The sequence below is a fragment of the Delphinapterus leucas genome, chromosome 8 (genome assembly GCF_059928025.1).
Source record: "Delphinapterus leucas isolate spDelLeu-1000000601 "Yukka" chromosome 8, BTC_Dleu_Yukka2, whole genome shotgun sequence".
Classification (NCBI taxonomy): Eukaryota; Metazoa; Chordata; class Mammalia; order Artiodactyla; family Monodontidae; genus Delphinapterus; species Delphinapterus leucas.
In genome coordinates, this window is record NC_143136.1 from 47,463,352 (window position 1) to 47,478,523 (window position 15,172).

Below are 15,172 nucleotides of genomic sequence, written 5' to 3' on the forward strand. Positions count from 1 at the left end.
ATAATTATGCCCTTCACAAAAATTAATTCAAAATGTATCATATAGAAATGTAAAATATAAAAATTATAAAACTCCTAGAAGATAACATAGCAGAAAAGCTAGATGACCTCTGATATGGCAATTACTTTTTAGATGTAACACCAAAGGCATGATCCATGAAAGAAAGAATTATAAGGTAGAGTTCATTAAAATTAAAAACTTCTGCTCTGCAAAAGACAATGTCAAGAAAATGAGAAGACAAGCCTTAGAGTGGGAGAAAATATTTCCAAAAGACATATCTATAAAGGACGGTTTTCCAAAATATACAAAGAACTCTTAAAACTCAACAATAAGAAAATCAACAACTACATTGAAAAATGAGCCAAAGACCTGAACAGACACTCTATCAAAGAATACATACAAATGGCAAATAAGCATATAAAAAGATGCTCAACATCATATGTCATATGTCATTAGAGAAGTGCAAATTAAAATAACAATGAGATACCACTATACACCTATTAGTTGGGGCCAAAATCCAAAACACTAACAACAGCAAATGCTAGTGAAGATGTGGAGCAATAGGAACTGTCATTGCTGGTGGGAATGCAATATGGTACAGCCACTTTGGCAGACAGTTTGGCAATTTCTGTCAAAACTAAACATGTCTCACCATAAGATCCAACAATTGCACTCCTTGGTATTTACTCAAATGAATTGAAGAGTTGTATCCACACAAAACCTTGCACATAAAGATGTTTACAGCAGCTTGATTCATAGTTGCCAAAACATGGAAGCAACCAAGATGTCCTTCAGTAAGTGAATGGATAAATAAACTGTGGTACATTCAGACAATTGACTATATTCAGTGCTAAAAAGAAATAAATTATCAAGCCGTGAAAAGACATGGAGGAATCTTAAATGCATATTACTAAGTGAAAGAAGCCAATCTGAAAAGGCTACATATTGTATGATTCTAACTATATGCCATTCTAGAATAGGCAAAACTATAGAGACCATAAAAAGATCAGTTGTTGCAAGGGTGGGGTGGGGGTGAGGATATGAATAGGCAGAGCACTGAGGAGTTTTAGAGAATTTGGTTCTGGAAAAGGCAAAACTATGGAGAAGGTAAAAGGATCAGTGGTGCTAGGGTTTGGGGGAGAGAGGGATGAATAGGTGGAACACAGGATTTTTAGGGCAGTGAAACTACTAGGTATAATACTATAGTGGTAGATACATATTATACATATGTCAAAACCCAAAGAATGTAAAACACCAAGAGTGAACCCTAATGTAAACTACAGACTTTGGGTGATACTGATCTGTCAATATAGGTTCATCGATTGTAACAAATACAGCACTCTTGTGTGGGACTTTGATGGTGGGCAAGGCTGTATATACATGTATCCTCAGTAGACATGTGGGAAACGTCTCTATCTTCTGCTCAATTCTGCTGTGCACTAAAACTGCTCTAAAAATAAAGTCAATTTAAAATCAAAACAAAACAAAAACAAAATAAAAAAACCTTCCTGGACCTACATTTGCTTCCAGCTGCCACCTTATTTCTCTGCTCCCTTTAGAGAAAAACTCCTCCAAAGAGTTGCCTGTACTCGCTAGGTGTCTCTATTTCCTCTCTTCCCATCTCTCTTGGATCTATTCCCACCAAGCTTTTGCCCTCACTATTCCACTGAAATGTGGTCAATTCTCAGTCCTCATGTTACCTGAAATATGAGCAGCTGTAGACACAGTGATAATTTCATCTTTTTCAATAGACTGACTTCACTTGGTTCCTGGGACGTCCATTTTTAATGTCCCCCTTCTCCCCTGTGGGCCACTCTTCCTTAATCTCCTTCACTGGTTTCCCCTCATATCTCTAAATGCTAAACATTGGAGTGTACTGAGCTCAGTCTTTGTTCTTTGCTGTATCTACACTTACTTTCTTGGTGGTCTCATCCAGACTCATGGCTTTAAATACTATTGATAACCGAGGATGCCTAAAAAAGACAAAAAAAAAACACCAATTCATGGGGTTGTAATGAGGATTAAATGAGTTAATGCACACAGGCACTTAAAACTGTCTAGAACACAGTAAGTACTTTATATAATCAGCTAAAAACATGCTGGCTGTCTATTAGGCATCACAAACATCACGTTTAAAACCAAATTTCCCATTTTTCTCCCTTAAGTTCTCGCTCCTGTAGACCTTCCTAACATCTTTAACTCCTTGCTTCCTATCATATTCCCCATTTAGACTATGAGAAAATCCGGGGGGTTCTACCTTCAAAATATATTCAGAATTCAAACTTTCCCAGTATTTCATCACTATATCCTTGTCCAAGGTACTATTATCTTCTACCTGCTCTATTGAAAATTTGCTTATCTGTCTCCCGGGCTTTCTCTTATTTCCCTTTGGCCTAGTTCAACACAGCAACCAGAGTGAACCTTTTAAAATGTAGGTCAGATCGTGCCATTCCTTTATTCTAAATCCTCCAATGGCTGTGCATCTTACTCAGAGCAAAAGCCAATATCTGTGCAATGGCCTGGGAGGCCCTAGATTAATTGGCTGCTTATTGCTTCTCTGATTTCATCGCTTACCACTCTGTAGTTCACTCTGCTTCAGCACACTAGCTTCCTTGCTCTTTCTCCAGATATACCAAATACACGCCTTTCGCCATTAATTTTGCATTTGATTTCCCTCTGCCTGGAGTGTCCTTCCACCCGGCAACCTGCTCAATGTCTCTGCTCGTCCCCTCTTGCCTTCTCCAGTATCTCTCTCAAAGAATTTCCCTCTCCTGCATCATCAGGGCCACTAGGGGAGGACCTAGCCTGTATATTATGTAAAAACTTCAAAACCAAGTTCTTGATGACATCCTTTGAGCATCTAGATCAAGCCTGGCCTAATGATAGCCCTACTCCTGAGCTGTTATATGAGGCAACCATGCCCTTTAGAGCTTATTACAATATGTGGCAAATAACTTGGAAGGTGTTGTACATAAAAAATATCATCATCATTATTATATATTAATCATAATCTATTGTTCATATTTTAATGTGGTAGAATTGTATAATGAGTATTAGCAGAAGGAAAACTAAATAATTGTCTAAATGAAGGATGGAGAAATGTATTGCTGGATCTTTTCTTCTGGAGTCATTATTATGTTGTACAACATGAAGAGAAGAGAAAAGAGAGGGGAAGGAGCTGACAGTTATAAACTGTCAGGCTTTGTGCTAAGTGCTTCACATGCATTTTATTCTTCAAAAACTCAGCGTCCCCAGGACAAATCTTTTTCTCCACATTTTACAGATGAGGAATGTTAGAAGGTCAGGGTCATCTAGCTATTAAGGGGAATAGTCAGGATTTGTGACTAGGGCTGTGTTACTCCAAAATCTATTCTCTTGCCATTTTCACCATGCTGGGTTTGGTCTTTAAATCTTTCTCCAATAAATAAGTCCTGTTTATTGAGTCAGTGAGTGAAGCCAGAAACCAAGTGGAAAAAAGAATTCTCTTCAGTCTGCAAATGTCAAGGGTGATAATATGTAGCTGTGTTTTTACCATTGAGCTTAAAATCTTGCAACTCAGGCTTTGTAGAAATATGAGGAAGAAATTACCCATCAGCATTTCTAATGAATTAGAGAATGATAAAATGTTACGGCACAAAGTGACAACATCCCACTTATCTCCTGGAACTCATTCAATGATGAAGAAGGATATGAATCAACTATAAATAGAATATATCAGCTCATCTGTTCTTACCGGATGCAGTGAAATTTAATATCTAGGGCAAGGGTTGGTTTAAGGGTGCCTCTGAGCTTGCTTTTCAGTGAGCAAGTTTTTTTTGAATAGCATATGTTTAATAAATTATGATTAGTGGACTTCCCTGGTGGTGCAGTGGTTAAGAATCTGCCTGCCAATGCAGGGGACAGGGGTTCGAGCCCTGGTCCGGGAAGATCCCACATGCGGCGGAGCAACTAAGCCCGTGTGCCACAACTACTGAGCCCACGTGCCACAATTACTGAAGCCCGCACGCCTAGAGCCTGTGCTCTGCAACAAGAGAAGCCACCGCAATGAGAAGCCTGCGCACCACAACAAAGAGTAGCCCCCCGCTCGCCACAACTAGAGAAAGCCTACGTGCAGCAATGAAGACCCAACACAGGCATAAATAAATAAAATTATGATTATTTACTTTTACACTGTGATTTAAATAGTATAACATTAGAAACATTTAAAGAAAGATAATTTGATATTTGTCCCAAAAGAGATTGATTTTAAACTACAGTAAAAAATCTAGTTAATCCATTCAAGTCAACATTATTTATTAAGTGCCTATTTGTGTTCTGAACTCTGCTGGATACTAAGTACAGAGAGCAGGGTGTATTCAAACTAGTCCACAGCCCCTAGAAACCCTTGAGGAATCCTTCTTCTTTTTCTCCTTTGTGAGTTAGCAATGCAAAAGCTATTTGGGATGAGCTATATCCCGGGAACAAAGTAGTCATTTAAATGGTTGGCCAGTTCACCTCCTTCATGGAACAAGGAGAACTGAAATAAGGGCAGGGTATTCTTTGTCAATCCGTTTCATAACCAACCTCCATTTAATCCTTTAGATGTCTTCTAAATTAATCTGTCTCACATATTTTTATTGCTATTCTTTGAATCTATGCCAAAATACGTTACATATTCCCAGTACTGAGATACCGAGAAATGGATACAAAAGTTTTCCAATACTGCTTGTGAATACATATATATTTAAAAACTCTACATTTGGGGTTTTTGTTGGGACCACTGTTCTACCAAGGTTTATGGTTGATATTCTACCTGTATTAATTTGATATCCACTTTCCTTTTAGAGTCAATGTTCAGTTCATTTGTTGCTAAAGATGTCCTCATCCCCATGAGCATTTTACACTGTGCCAATCAAAACAATATTTTAATCTATATAACATTTGTTTGTTTCTGCTCTCCCAACAATTTGCAATAGCAGCCAATCTCCATTTGGGGCCACCAGTGTGTTATCATGCTTTTCCTTCATATAACAAAGAAGTTGTTCATGGTGTTATATCATACAATTAGAAGATTCCAAGAAAAAGTTTATTCAAGTCCAAATCAGCCACACCTTTCAATACACATATACAGCAGTGTCTGTAAACAGATGAGAAAAACACTTGGCAAGCAAGACTCCAGTACAGCTGGGGGAGGAGGAGGGATGACACACTGGCTATGAATTTTTACTTCTGAGGCCAAGAGGGCTCTTGTGCCTACACTTCTGTACTCTTCAACCCACTTTGGGTACAGATTCAAGAAATCCTTACTAGTTCTGGCAACCATGCCTTGCTTACATGGTTTCTGGCCATTGGGTGAGGCATCTGATGCTATGAATGTGCTTAGACATGAGGTAATTTTCAGGGACCCTAAGAAGCAAGGAATCATGACTTCTAGGTAAGCTTCTTCTTTCTTCTTTATCCAGTTTTGGGATATACAACTTTTGTCAGTTTGTGGTCTGTGCATAAGTATGGGGGCCAAGGATGGAGTTATGTAAGGAGAGAGAAACATTTCTTCTTTTTATGTTCAAACGTGGGACTCCAAAACATATGTATAGTAACACCTTCCAATCTGCAGGAAATATTAAGCTCCAATGTATTATTTTGCTATTTTTCAGAAAGAAAAACCTAAGGGAATTGTTGAAAGACTCACACAGTTGACAGAAACTAACTTGAAATTTGGGTAAGCTCTGAAAATAAGATATTTTTTCATTTTAATATTGAATATATGAAGGAATTCAAGAATAAATTTTGTATATTAATACCAGACATGTATAACTTAATCCATTATTTCAAATTTTTCACTTATCACGTTAATTAGAGATTATTTAATTTTTTTTCCTGGGTTATCTAATTAAATAAATATTAGAGAATTTAGTCAATGTAATTAAATCAAATCTAATTTATGCTCTAAATGGTCTAATGTCTACTGAATTATAAACATATTAGACCAAGACATTAATAATAACTATACTTGAAAGTTATTTTTGAGTAATTCATTAAGAACTGGAGGAGACTGGGGTGAGTGGGATATGCAAGTAAGGGGAAAAATCCACCATTTGGAGATCAAAACCTGTCTTTGATGGCATAACATAGTAGAATTAACTCGGCTACTGCTTGGGTTTGATTAAATTGACTGCTAAAGGAGATGACTATCTCTGGTAATATTCAGGACTCAGTACGCAGCAAAAATTTTTCAGCCATTTTAAGAAGCAGGAGGTGATGAGCTCTTTACCGTGCGGGCTCTTTCTCTAACTATCTCAGGTGTAAAGGCTCACTGTAGGCTTCATTCCCCTGCACAAGCCCCCTCAGTACCTCAGGACTTCAAATCTCACTTTCTAGCCTAATCTAAAGGCCAGAAGTACTAGTTTACTTAAGTCATTAAAAGTCTTAGAAGAATCCAAGAATTGAGCCTATAATATTCCCTTACTTTAAGCAATGTTATTATATTTGACTGTAAACTTGCTTTTGGATTTTTAAGATCCTGAATCTTAATTATGGTTTCCTATGCCTAGAATGCTTTCAACCATGAAATGAGAAATCTCCCACGACCCCTTTTCATGTTCCAATTGTACTGAACTATGATCCACGCTTGCTCACACTTCTGTAGATTTAGTTAAAGTATTATTATAAGAAGGTGTCTGTGGGATACCTTCTTGATCTTTCTCTTGAGTTAAGCTCTTCCCTCACAGGCTTCCATAGGGCACATGCCTATCTCTATTACAATGTATTCAATATTAAAATCATCCATTTATTTTCCCATCTTCCCATGATACTGGGGTCTCATGAAGACAGGTGGGTTGTTTTGTTTTGTTTCTACCTCTGGTATCCCCTACACCTAGTGTAGTGTATGCACATAGTAGCTGCATAAGTGTTTGCTGAATAAATGAAAAAGTTGAGATGCTTAACAAAGGCACAGAACTAGAGGGATTTGACTACTTTTTCCCCTCCATATTTGACTGAACTAAAGTCATTGCTAAGAAGACACAGCACCCAAGTGGTCCCTTCTCCTATAATGACTTTAAATGAATTACTCTGTAGCAACAAGTTGTCCATGTGAAGCAAGCACAACAGCTTCACACAGTAAATGCTATGCATAATGACAGCATGTCGTTCTAACTAAAAAGTTGTTATAAGAACTGTTGTGAGGGAAATGCCATGTGGAGAAGAAACGAATGAGGTCCAGGAATGAAATGAATAGATCCATTAAATGGTTAAGCTTTTGCTTCAGGAGTTCACTGGTATCACTGCATGATCATTTGGATCCCAGGGTTCAGTATTTATTCTGAATGGCTCTGCTGTGCCTTGGCCCAATTAATTCATCTTGCAAATCCATTGCCCAGAAGTAAGCCGTTGAATAGACTCAGATATTCTTCTAGTTAAATCATAGTAATGCTGATTTTCATATTGGTGATCACAATAGCCCCACAGTATATCAGCTATGGTTAAGAATAAAGAACTATTCATAAAATAATACCCTTAAAAATGACTAAGCTTTGATTCTGCTTCTGACACTTATTGGCTATTTGACCTTGGGACATTTTCTTAACCTCTCTGGAACTCAATTACCTTTTATGTAACATAGGGATAATAACACCCAGCTCACATGGTTGTTATGAGGAATATATGAGATGACCAATCAAGTTACAGACAATCAAGGGTACAGACATAAAAACAGATATATAGACCAATGGATCAGAATAGAGAGCCCAGAAATAAACCCTTACGTATATGGCCAGACAACTTGTACAAGACTGAAAAAAGGAAAAGGAGAGTCTCTGCAACAACAGTGTTGGGAAAACTGGATATCCACAAGCCAAAAGTGATTTGGAAGCTTACCTTATACCATATTAAAAATTAACTCAAAATGGATGAAAGACCTAAACCATAAGGTCTAAAACTGTAACTCCTATAAGAAAACTAGGGGAAAAGCTTCAGGACATTAAATTTGGCAATGATTTCTTGGATATAACATCAAAAGCACAGGCAAAAAAAGCAAAAATAGACAAATGGGACGATATCAAACTTAAAAATTCTGCACACCAAAGGAAATAATCAAGAGTGAAAAGGCAACCTACAGAATGGGAGAAAATATTTGCAAATCACATATCTGATAAAGGGCTAATATCCAGAATATATAAGGAACTTCTGTAACTCAACAACAAAAAGCAGATAATTTGACTAAAAAGTGGGCAAAGGACTTGAAATGATAATCCTCCAAAGAAGATATACAGATGACCAACAAGCATATGAAAAGATGCTCAATATCAATAATCAATCATAAAAATACAAATCAAAATCACAATGAGATATCATCCACACCCATTAGGATGGCCATTATCAAAAGAACAGAATAACAAATATTGTCAAGGATGCAGAGAAATTGGAACCCTTGTGCACTGTTGGTGGAAATGTAAAATGGTGTGGCCATTATGGAAAACAGTATGGAGTTTCATTAAAAAAAATAAAAATACAATTGCTATATGATTAAGCAATCCCACTTCTGGGTATATATACAAAAGAATTCAAAGCAGGATCTTGAAGAGATATTTATACACCCATGTTCATTGCAGCATTATTCACAATAGCCAAGAGGTGGAAACAACCCAAGTGTCCACTGACAGATGAATGGATAAACAAAACGTGGTATTTACATACAATGGAATATCATGCAGCCTTTAAAAATAAGGAAATCCTGTCCCATGTTGCAACATCAATGGACCTGGAGGACATTATGCTAAGCAAAGTCATCAGTCTCTCTCTCTCTCTCTCTCTCTCTCTCACACACACACACACACACACACACACACAGTATGATTCCACTTATATTAAGCATCTAAAGTCATCAAAATCATAGAAACAAAAAGCAGAAAGGTGGTGGCCCATAGCTTTAGGTAGGGGGAAGGATAAAAGAGGAATTAGTGTTTAATGGGTATAGAGTTTCAGTTTTGCAAGATGAAAAAGTTCTAGAGATCTGTTGCAAAATAACGTGAACATACTTAACACTATAGAACTGACGCTTAAAAATGGTTAAGATGGTAAATTTAATGTTATGTATTTTGTTTTTTCTTTTTTGCCACACACACAGAAAGAAAAAATCTGAAAGTCAAGGGTCTCTGTAATTACATTCCCTTCCTACTACAAACAACTACAAACATACTACATAAACACCATACTACAAAGACAAATATTGTTAACAGGTATACAGTTTTAAAACATTCTTTTTTTTTATTTTAAAGGAATATACAGATACACCCATACATACTTTTCAGTAGAGTTCTCATACTTGCCTTTTTTCTTTTTAAATACTCAATAGAATATCATGGTCATCTTTTCATGTCAGTAAATGGAAAAATCTACTTGATTCTTTTAAACAACTGCATAGTATTTCACTACATGAATGTACCATATTTGGCAAATGTAGTACCATAGTTCTCAGAGGCTTCATACATCCAAAAAAATGAGCCCTTTAATGATAAAAATTTTGAAAATTAACAAATATTCATTGACTAAAAGCACAGCACTGGGGTGTGGGGAAGGCACTATAATGAATGACAGAGTTCCTGTCCTCAAGCAAACAATGCTCTATTATGGAAGCAAAGATACACACACAAATAAACAAGGTGGAAAGACATATATATTAATCATCATGTGAATTTTATACCCCCAGTTTGCGGGGAATCAAAGGTAGTTTCAAGGGAATGCATCTTCGGAACATTCAAGGATAGGAAGGATTTAGGAATGCGGAGATAGGGAGACTAGAGAAGAGGAAGAGAATATTTCACAAAGTAGAAACAGGTAGATAAGACATACAAAACTACAGTATGTAATAATATAATAGCTACCAGTTCCTCAGTGCCTATGTACTAAGTACTTGGCAAGTACTAAATATCTATGTACTAAGCTACATTCTTTACATATAATACCCCTTTCAGCTTTATAACTGAGAAATAAACATTTTGATCCCCATTTTACTAATGAGGTAACTCAGGATCAGAAAAGTTAAGTAAATATTAACATTGTGAGTTACTTGACTAAAGAAATGATAATACTGCAACATGGATGACCTTAAGGGCATTATGCTGAGTGGAATAAGTCAGACAGAGAAAGACAAATACTGTATGATCTCACTTATGTGTGAAATCCAAAAAACCAAAAAAACCCAAACTCACAGAAAAAGAGATTAGATTTGTGTTTGCCAAAGATGGGAGGTGAAAAACTGGATGAAGGTGGGCAGAAGGTACAAACTTCCAGTTATAAGATAAATAAGTACAGAGGGTGTAATGTACAACACAATGACTGTAGTTAACATTGTTGTATGGTATATTTGAAAGTTGTTAAGGGAGTAGATCCTAAGATTTCTCATCACAAGGAAAAAACATTTCCCCCACTTTTTTTGGTATCTATATGAGATGATGGATGTTAACTAACCTTACTGTAATCATCTCACAACATATGTAAGTCAAGTCATTATATTGTACGTCTTTTTTTTTTTTTAATATTCTTTTTGGCCGTGCCACACAGCATGTGGGGATCTTAGTTCCCCAACCAGGGATTGAACCCATGCCCCCTGCATTGGGAACGCAGAGTCTTAACCACTGGACTGCCAAGGAAGTCCCTACACTGTACATCTTAAATGTATATATTGCTGTATGTCAATTACATCTCAATAAAACTGTAAAAGAAATAATAATGTAAGAGAAGGAAGCTGAGATCAGACTAAAGAAGACTTTGAAGAGCATGCCTGAACATTTAGATTCTATTTGGTAGGTAATTTAGAGCCACTGAAGAATTATGAAGGTGGAAGACATGATTAAAACAATGTTCTAAGAAGACAAGTCTGGGGACTAGCAATACTCATATCAGACAAAATAGACTTTAAAACAAAGGCTATAACAAAAGACAAAGAAGGGCATTACATAATGATAAGGGGATCAGTACAAGAAGAGGATATTACACTTGTTAACACACACACACCCAATACAGGATCACCTAAACATATGAACCAAATACTAACAAATATATAGGGAGAAACTGACAATAAGACAATAATAGTAGGAGACTTTAATACCTCACTGATATCAATGACAGATCTCCAGACAGGAAATAAGGCAAGTGGTCTTAAATGACACAGTAGACCAGCTGGACTTAATTGATATCTACAGGACACTACATTCAAAAACAGCAGAATACACATTCTTTTCAAGTGCACGTGGAACATTCTTCAGCGTAGGTCATATACTAGATAACAAAACAAGCCTCAACAAACTTAAGAGGATAGAAATTATATCAAGCATTTTTTCCAACTACAACAGTATGAACTAGAAATCAACTACAGAAAGAAAAACAGGAAAAGAACAAACACATGGAGGCTAAACAACATGCTAATAAAATCTAGTGGATCAACAATGAAATCAAAGAGGGAACCAGAAAATACCTTGAGACAAATGAAACTGAAAACACAACTTTCCAAAATCTATGGGATTCAGAAAAAGCACATCTAAGAGGGAATTTCATAGTGATAAAGGCCTTCCTCAAGAAACAAGAAAAATCTCAAATAAACAACCTAACCTATCACCTAAAAGAACTGGAAAAAGAAGAACAAGCAAAGCCCAAAGTCAGCAGAAGGAGGGAAATAATATAGATCAGAGAGGAAATAAATAGAGTTTAAAGAAAAACAAAAGAAAAGATCATTGAAACCAAAAGCTGTTTTTTAAAATAGATAAACAAAATCAATAAACCTTTAGCCAGGCTCACCAAGAAGAAAAGAGAGGACTTAGATATGAAAGAGCAGAAATAACAACCAATACCACAGAGATACAAAAAACCATACGGGAACACTATGAACAGTTATATGCCAACAAACTGGACAACCTAGAAGAAACGGACAGATTTCTAGAAACATACAGCCTGCCAAGACTGAGTCAAGAAGAAACAGACAATTTGAACAGACCTATCACTAGAAGTGAAATTGAATCTGTAATTTAAAAACTCCCAGTAAACAAAAGTCCACAACTGGACAGCTTCACAGGGGAATTCTACCAAACATATAAAGAAGAACTAATACCTATCCTTCTCAAACTATTCCTAAAAATTGAAGAGGAGGGAATACTCTCAAATTCATTCTACGAGGTCACCATTACCTGATACCAAAACCAAAGACACTACAAAAAAAGAAAATTACAGGCCAATATCTTTGATGAATATAGATGCAAAAGTCCTCAACAAAATATTAGCAAAGCAAATCCAACAATATATAAAAAGGATCACACAACATGATCAACTTGGACTCATTCCAGGGTCACAAGGATGGTTCAACATATGCAAATCAATGTGATACACCACATTAACAAAAGAAAGATAAAAATCACTTGATCATCTCAATAGACACAGAAAAAGAATTTGACAAAATTCAACATCCATTAATGATAAAAATTCTCATCAAAGTGGGTATAGAGGGAACATATCCCAATAATAAAGGCCATTTATGACAAACCCACAGCCAAAATAACAGTGAAAAGCTGAAAGCCTTCCCTCTAAATTCAGGAATAAAACAATGATGCCCATTCTCATTGCTTCAATTTAACATAGTATTGGAAGTCCAGCCACATTAATCAGACAAGAAAAAGAAATAAAATGTATCCAAATTGGAAGGGAAGAGGTAAAACTGTCACTATTTGCAGATGACATGATACTCTATATAGAGAACCCTAAAGTCTCCATCCAAAAAGTATTAGAACTAATAAATGAATTCAGCAAGGTTGCAGGACACAAGATTAATATACAGAAATCTGGTGTGTTTCTATACACTAATAATGAAATATCAGAATGAGAAAAAAATTTTAAATCCCATTAAAAATGCCTAGGAATAAATTTAACTAAGCTGGTGAAAGACCTATGCTCTGAAAACTATAAAATATTGATGAAGGAAATTGAAGATGATTCAAAGAAATGGAAAGATATCTTATGCTCTTGGGTTTGAAGAATTAATATTATTAAAATGGCCATACTATCCAAAGCAAGCAATCTACAGTTTTAATGCAATTGCTATCAAAATACCCAGGACATTTTTCACAGAACTAGAACAAATAACCCTAAAATTTATATGGAACCACAAAAGACCCTGAATTGCCAAAGCAATTCTGAGAAAAAAGCACCAAGTTGGAGGTATAACCCTCCCAGACTTCAGACTATATTACAAAGATACAGTAATCAAAACAATATGGTAATGGTATAAAAACAGACACATAGAACAATGGAACAGAATAGAGAGCCCAGAAATAAACCCATGTACCTATGGTCATTAATCTATGACAAAAGAGGCAAGAATATACAATGAAAAAAAGACAGTCTCTTCAACAAGTGGTGCTGGGAAAACTGGAAAGCCAAATGTAAAACAATAAGATTAGAACATTCCCTCACACCATATAAAAGAATAAACTCAAAACTGTTTGAAGACCTAAATTAAGACCTGAAACCATAAAACTCCTAGAAAAGAACATAGGCAGAACACTCTTAACACAAAGCACAGTAAAATTTACTTGGATCAGTCTCCCAAGGCAAAAGAAATAAAAGCAAAAATAAACAAATAGGACCTAATTAAACTTAAAAGCTTTTGCACAGCAAGGGAAACTATCAACAAAATGAAAAGACAACCTACATAATGGGAGAAAATATTTGCAAATGATGTGACAGACAAGGGCTTAATATCCACAATATACAAACAACTCATACAACTTAATATCAGAAAAACAAACAACCCAATCAAAAAATGGGCAGAAGATCTGAATAGACATTTTCCCAAAGATACACAGATGGCTAACAGGCACATGAGAAGGTGCTCAACTTCGTTAATTATTAGAGAAATGCAAATCAAAACCACGAGGTATCACCTCACAACTGTCAGAATGGCTGTCATCAAAAAGTCTACAAATAAACGTTGGAGTGGATGTGGAAAAAAGGAAACCCTCATATACTGTTGGGGGGAATGTAAATTGGTGCAGCCAATATGGAAAATTGTATGGACAGTCCTTAAAAAACGAAAAGTAGAACTACCATATGATCCAGCAATTCCACTCCTGGGTATATATCTGGAAAAAACAAAAACACTAATTGCACCCCAATGTTCATAGCAGCACCATGTATAATAGCCAAGACATGGAAGCAACCCAAGTGCCCATCAACAGGTGACTGGCTTACAAAAATGTGGCATATATATGCAATGGAATATTACTCAGCCATGAAAAAGAATGAAATACTGCCATTTGCAGCAATGTGAATAGACCTAGAGAATATTATGCTCAGTGAAATAAACTGGACAGAGAAAGACAAATACTGTATGCCAGCACTTATATATGAATCTAAAAAATAATACAAATGAATGTATATGCAAAATAGAAACAGAAAAATAGACATAGGAAACAAACTTGTGGTTAAGAGGAGAGGGGAGCAGGGAAGGCCAAATTAGGGTTATGGGATTAATGGATACAAACTACTATATATAAAATAGATAAGTGGACTTCCCTGGTGGTGCAGTGGTTAAGAATCTGCCTGCCAATGCAGGGGACAAGGGTTCGATCCCTGGTCCAGGAAGATCCCACATGCCAAGGAGCAACTAAGCCCGTGTACCACAACTACTGAGCCTGTGCTCTAGAGCCCGCGAGCCACAACTACTGAGCCCGCGTGCCACAATTACTGAAGCCCATGTGCCTAGGGTCCGTGCTCCTCAATAAGAGAAGCCACCGCAATGAGAAGACCGCACACCACAATGAAGAGAAAGCCCACACGCAGCAACGAAGACTCAACGCAGCCAAAAATAAAGTTCTTAAAAAAACAGATAAGCAACAAGGATATGCTGTATAGCACAGGGAATTATACCCATTATCTTGTAATGACCTATAATGGAGTATAATCTGCAAAAATATTGAATGACTATGGTATACACCTGAAACTAACACAATATTGTAAATCAACTATACTTCAATTTAAAAAAAAGAAGACAAATCTGGTATTGCTGTGGATGGATTTGTTACAGGAAGGAAGGAAATAAATTAATTAACTAGTGTACAGTGATCATATGCCGAAGTTTGCAAGGGACAGTCTGAGTGTATAACAGTTGTCCTAGTATAAGTGTTAAAAGAGCCTTCTTCACTCTCCA

General features: G+C 36.3%; 1 protein-coding gene across 1 annotated transcript in view; it reads right to left on the bottom strand.

Annotated features, from left to right (window-relative positions):
- Window positions 1-1,982: 1,982 nt before the first annotated feature.
- ZC3H15 (zinc finger CCCH-type containing 15) overlaps window positions 1,983-15,172 on the bottom strand; it is a 40,982-nt gene continuing 27,792 nt past the window's right edge. The window contains exon 12 of the transcript XR_016394098.1: window positions 1,983-9,482. The gene's annotated coding sequence lies outside the window, so the exon portion shown is untranslated. The remainder of the gene's footprint in view (window positions 9,483-15,172) is intronic.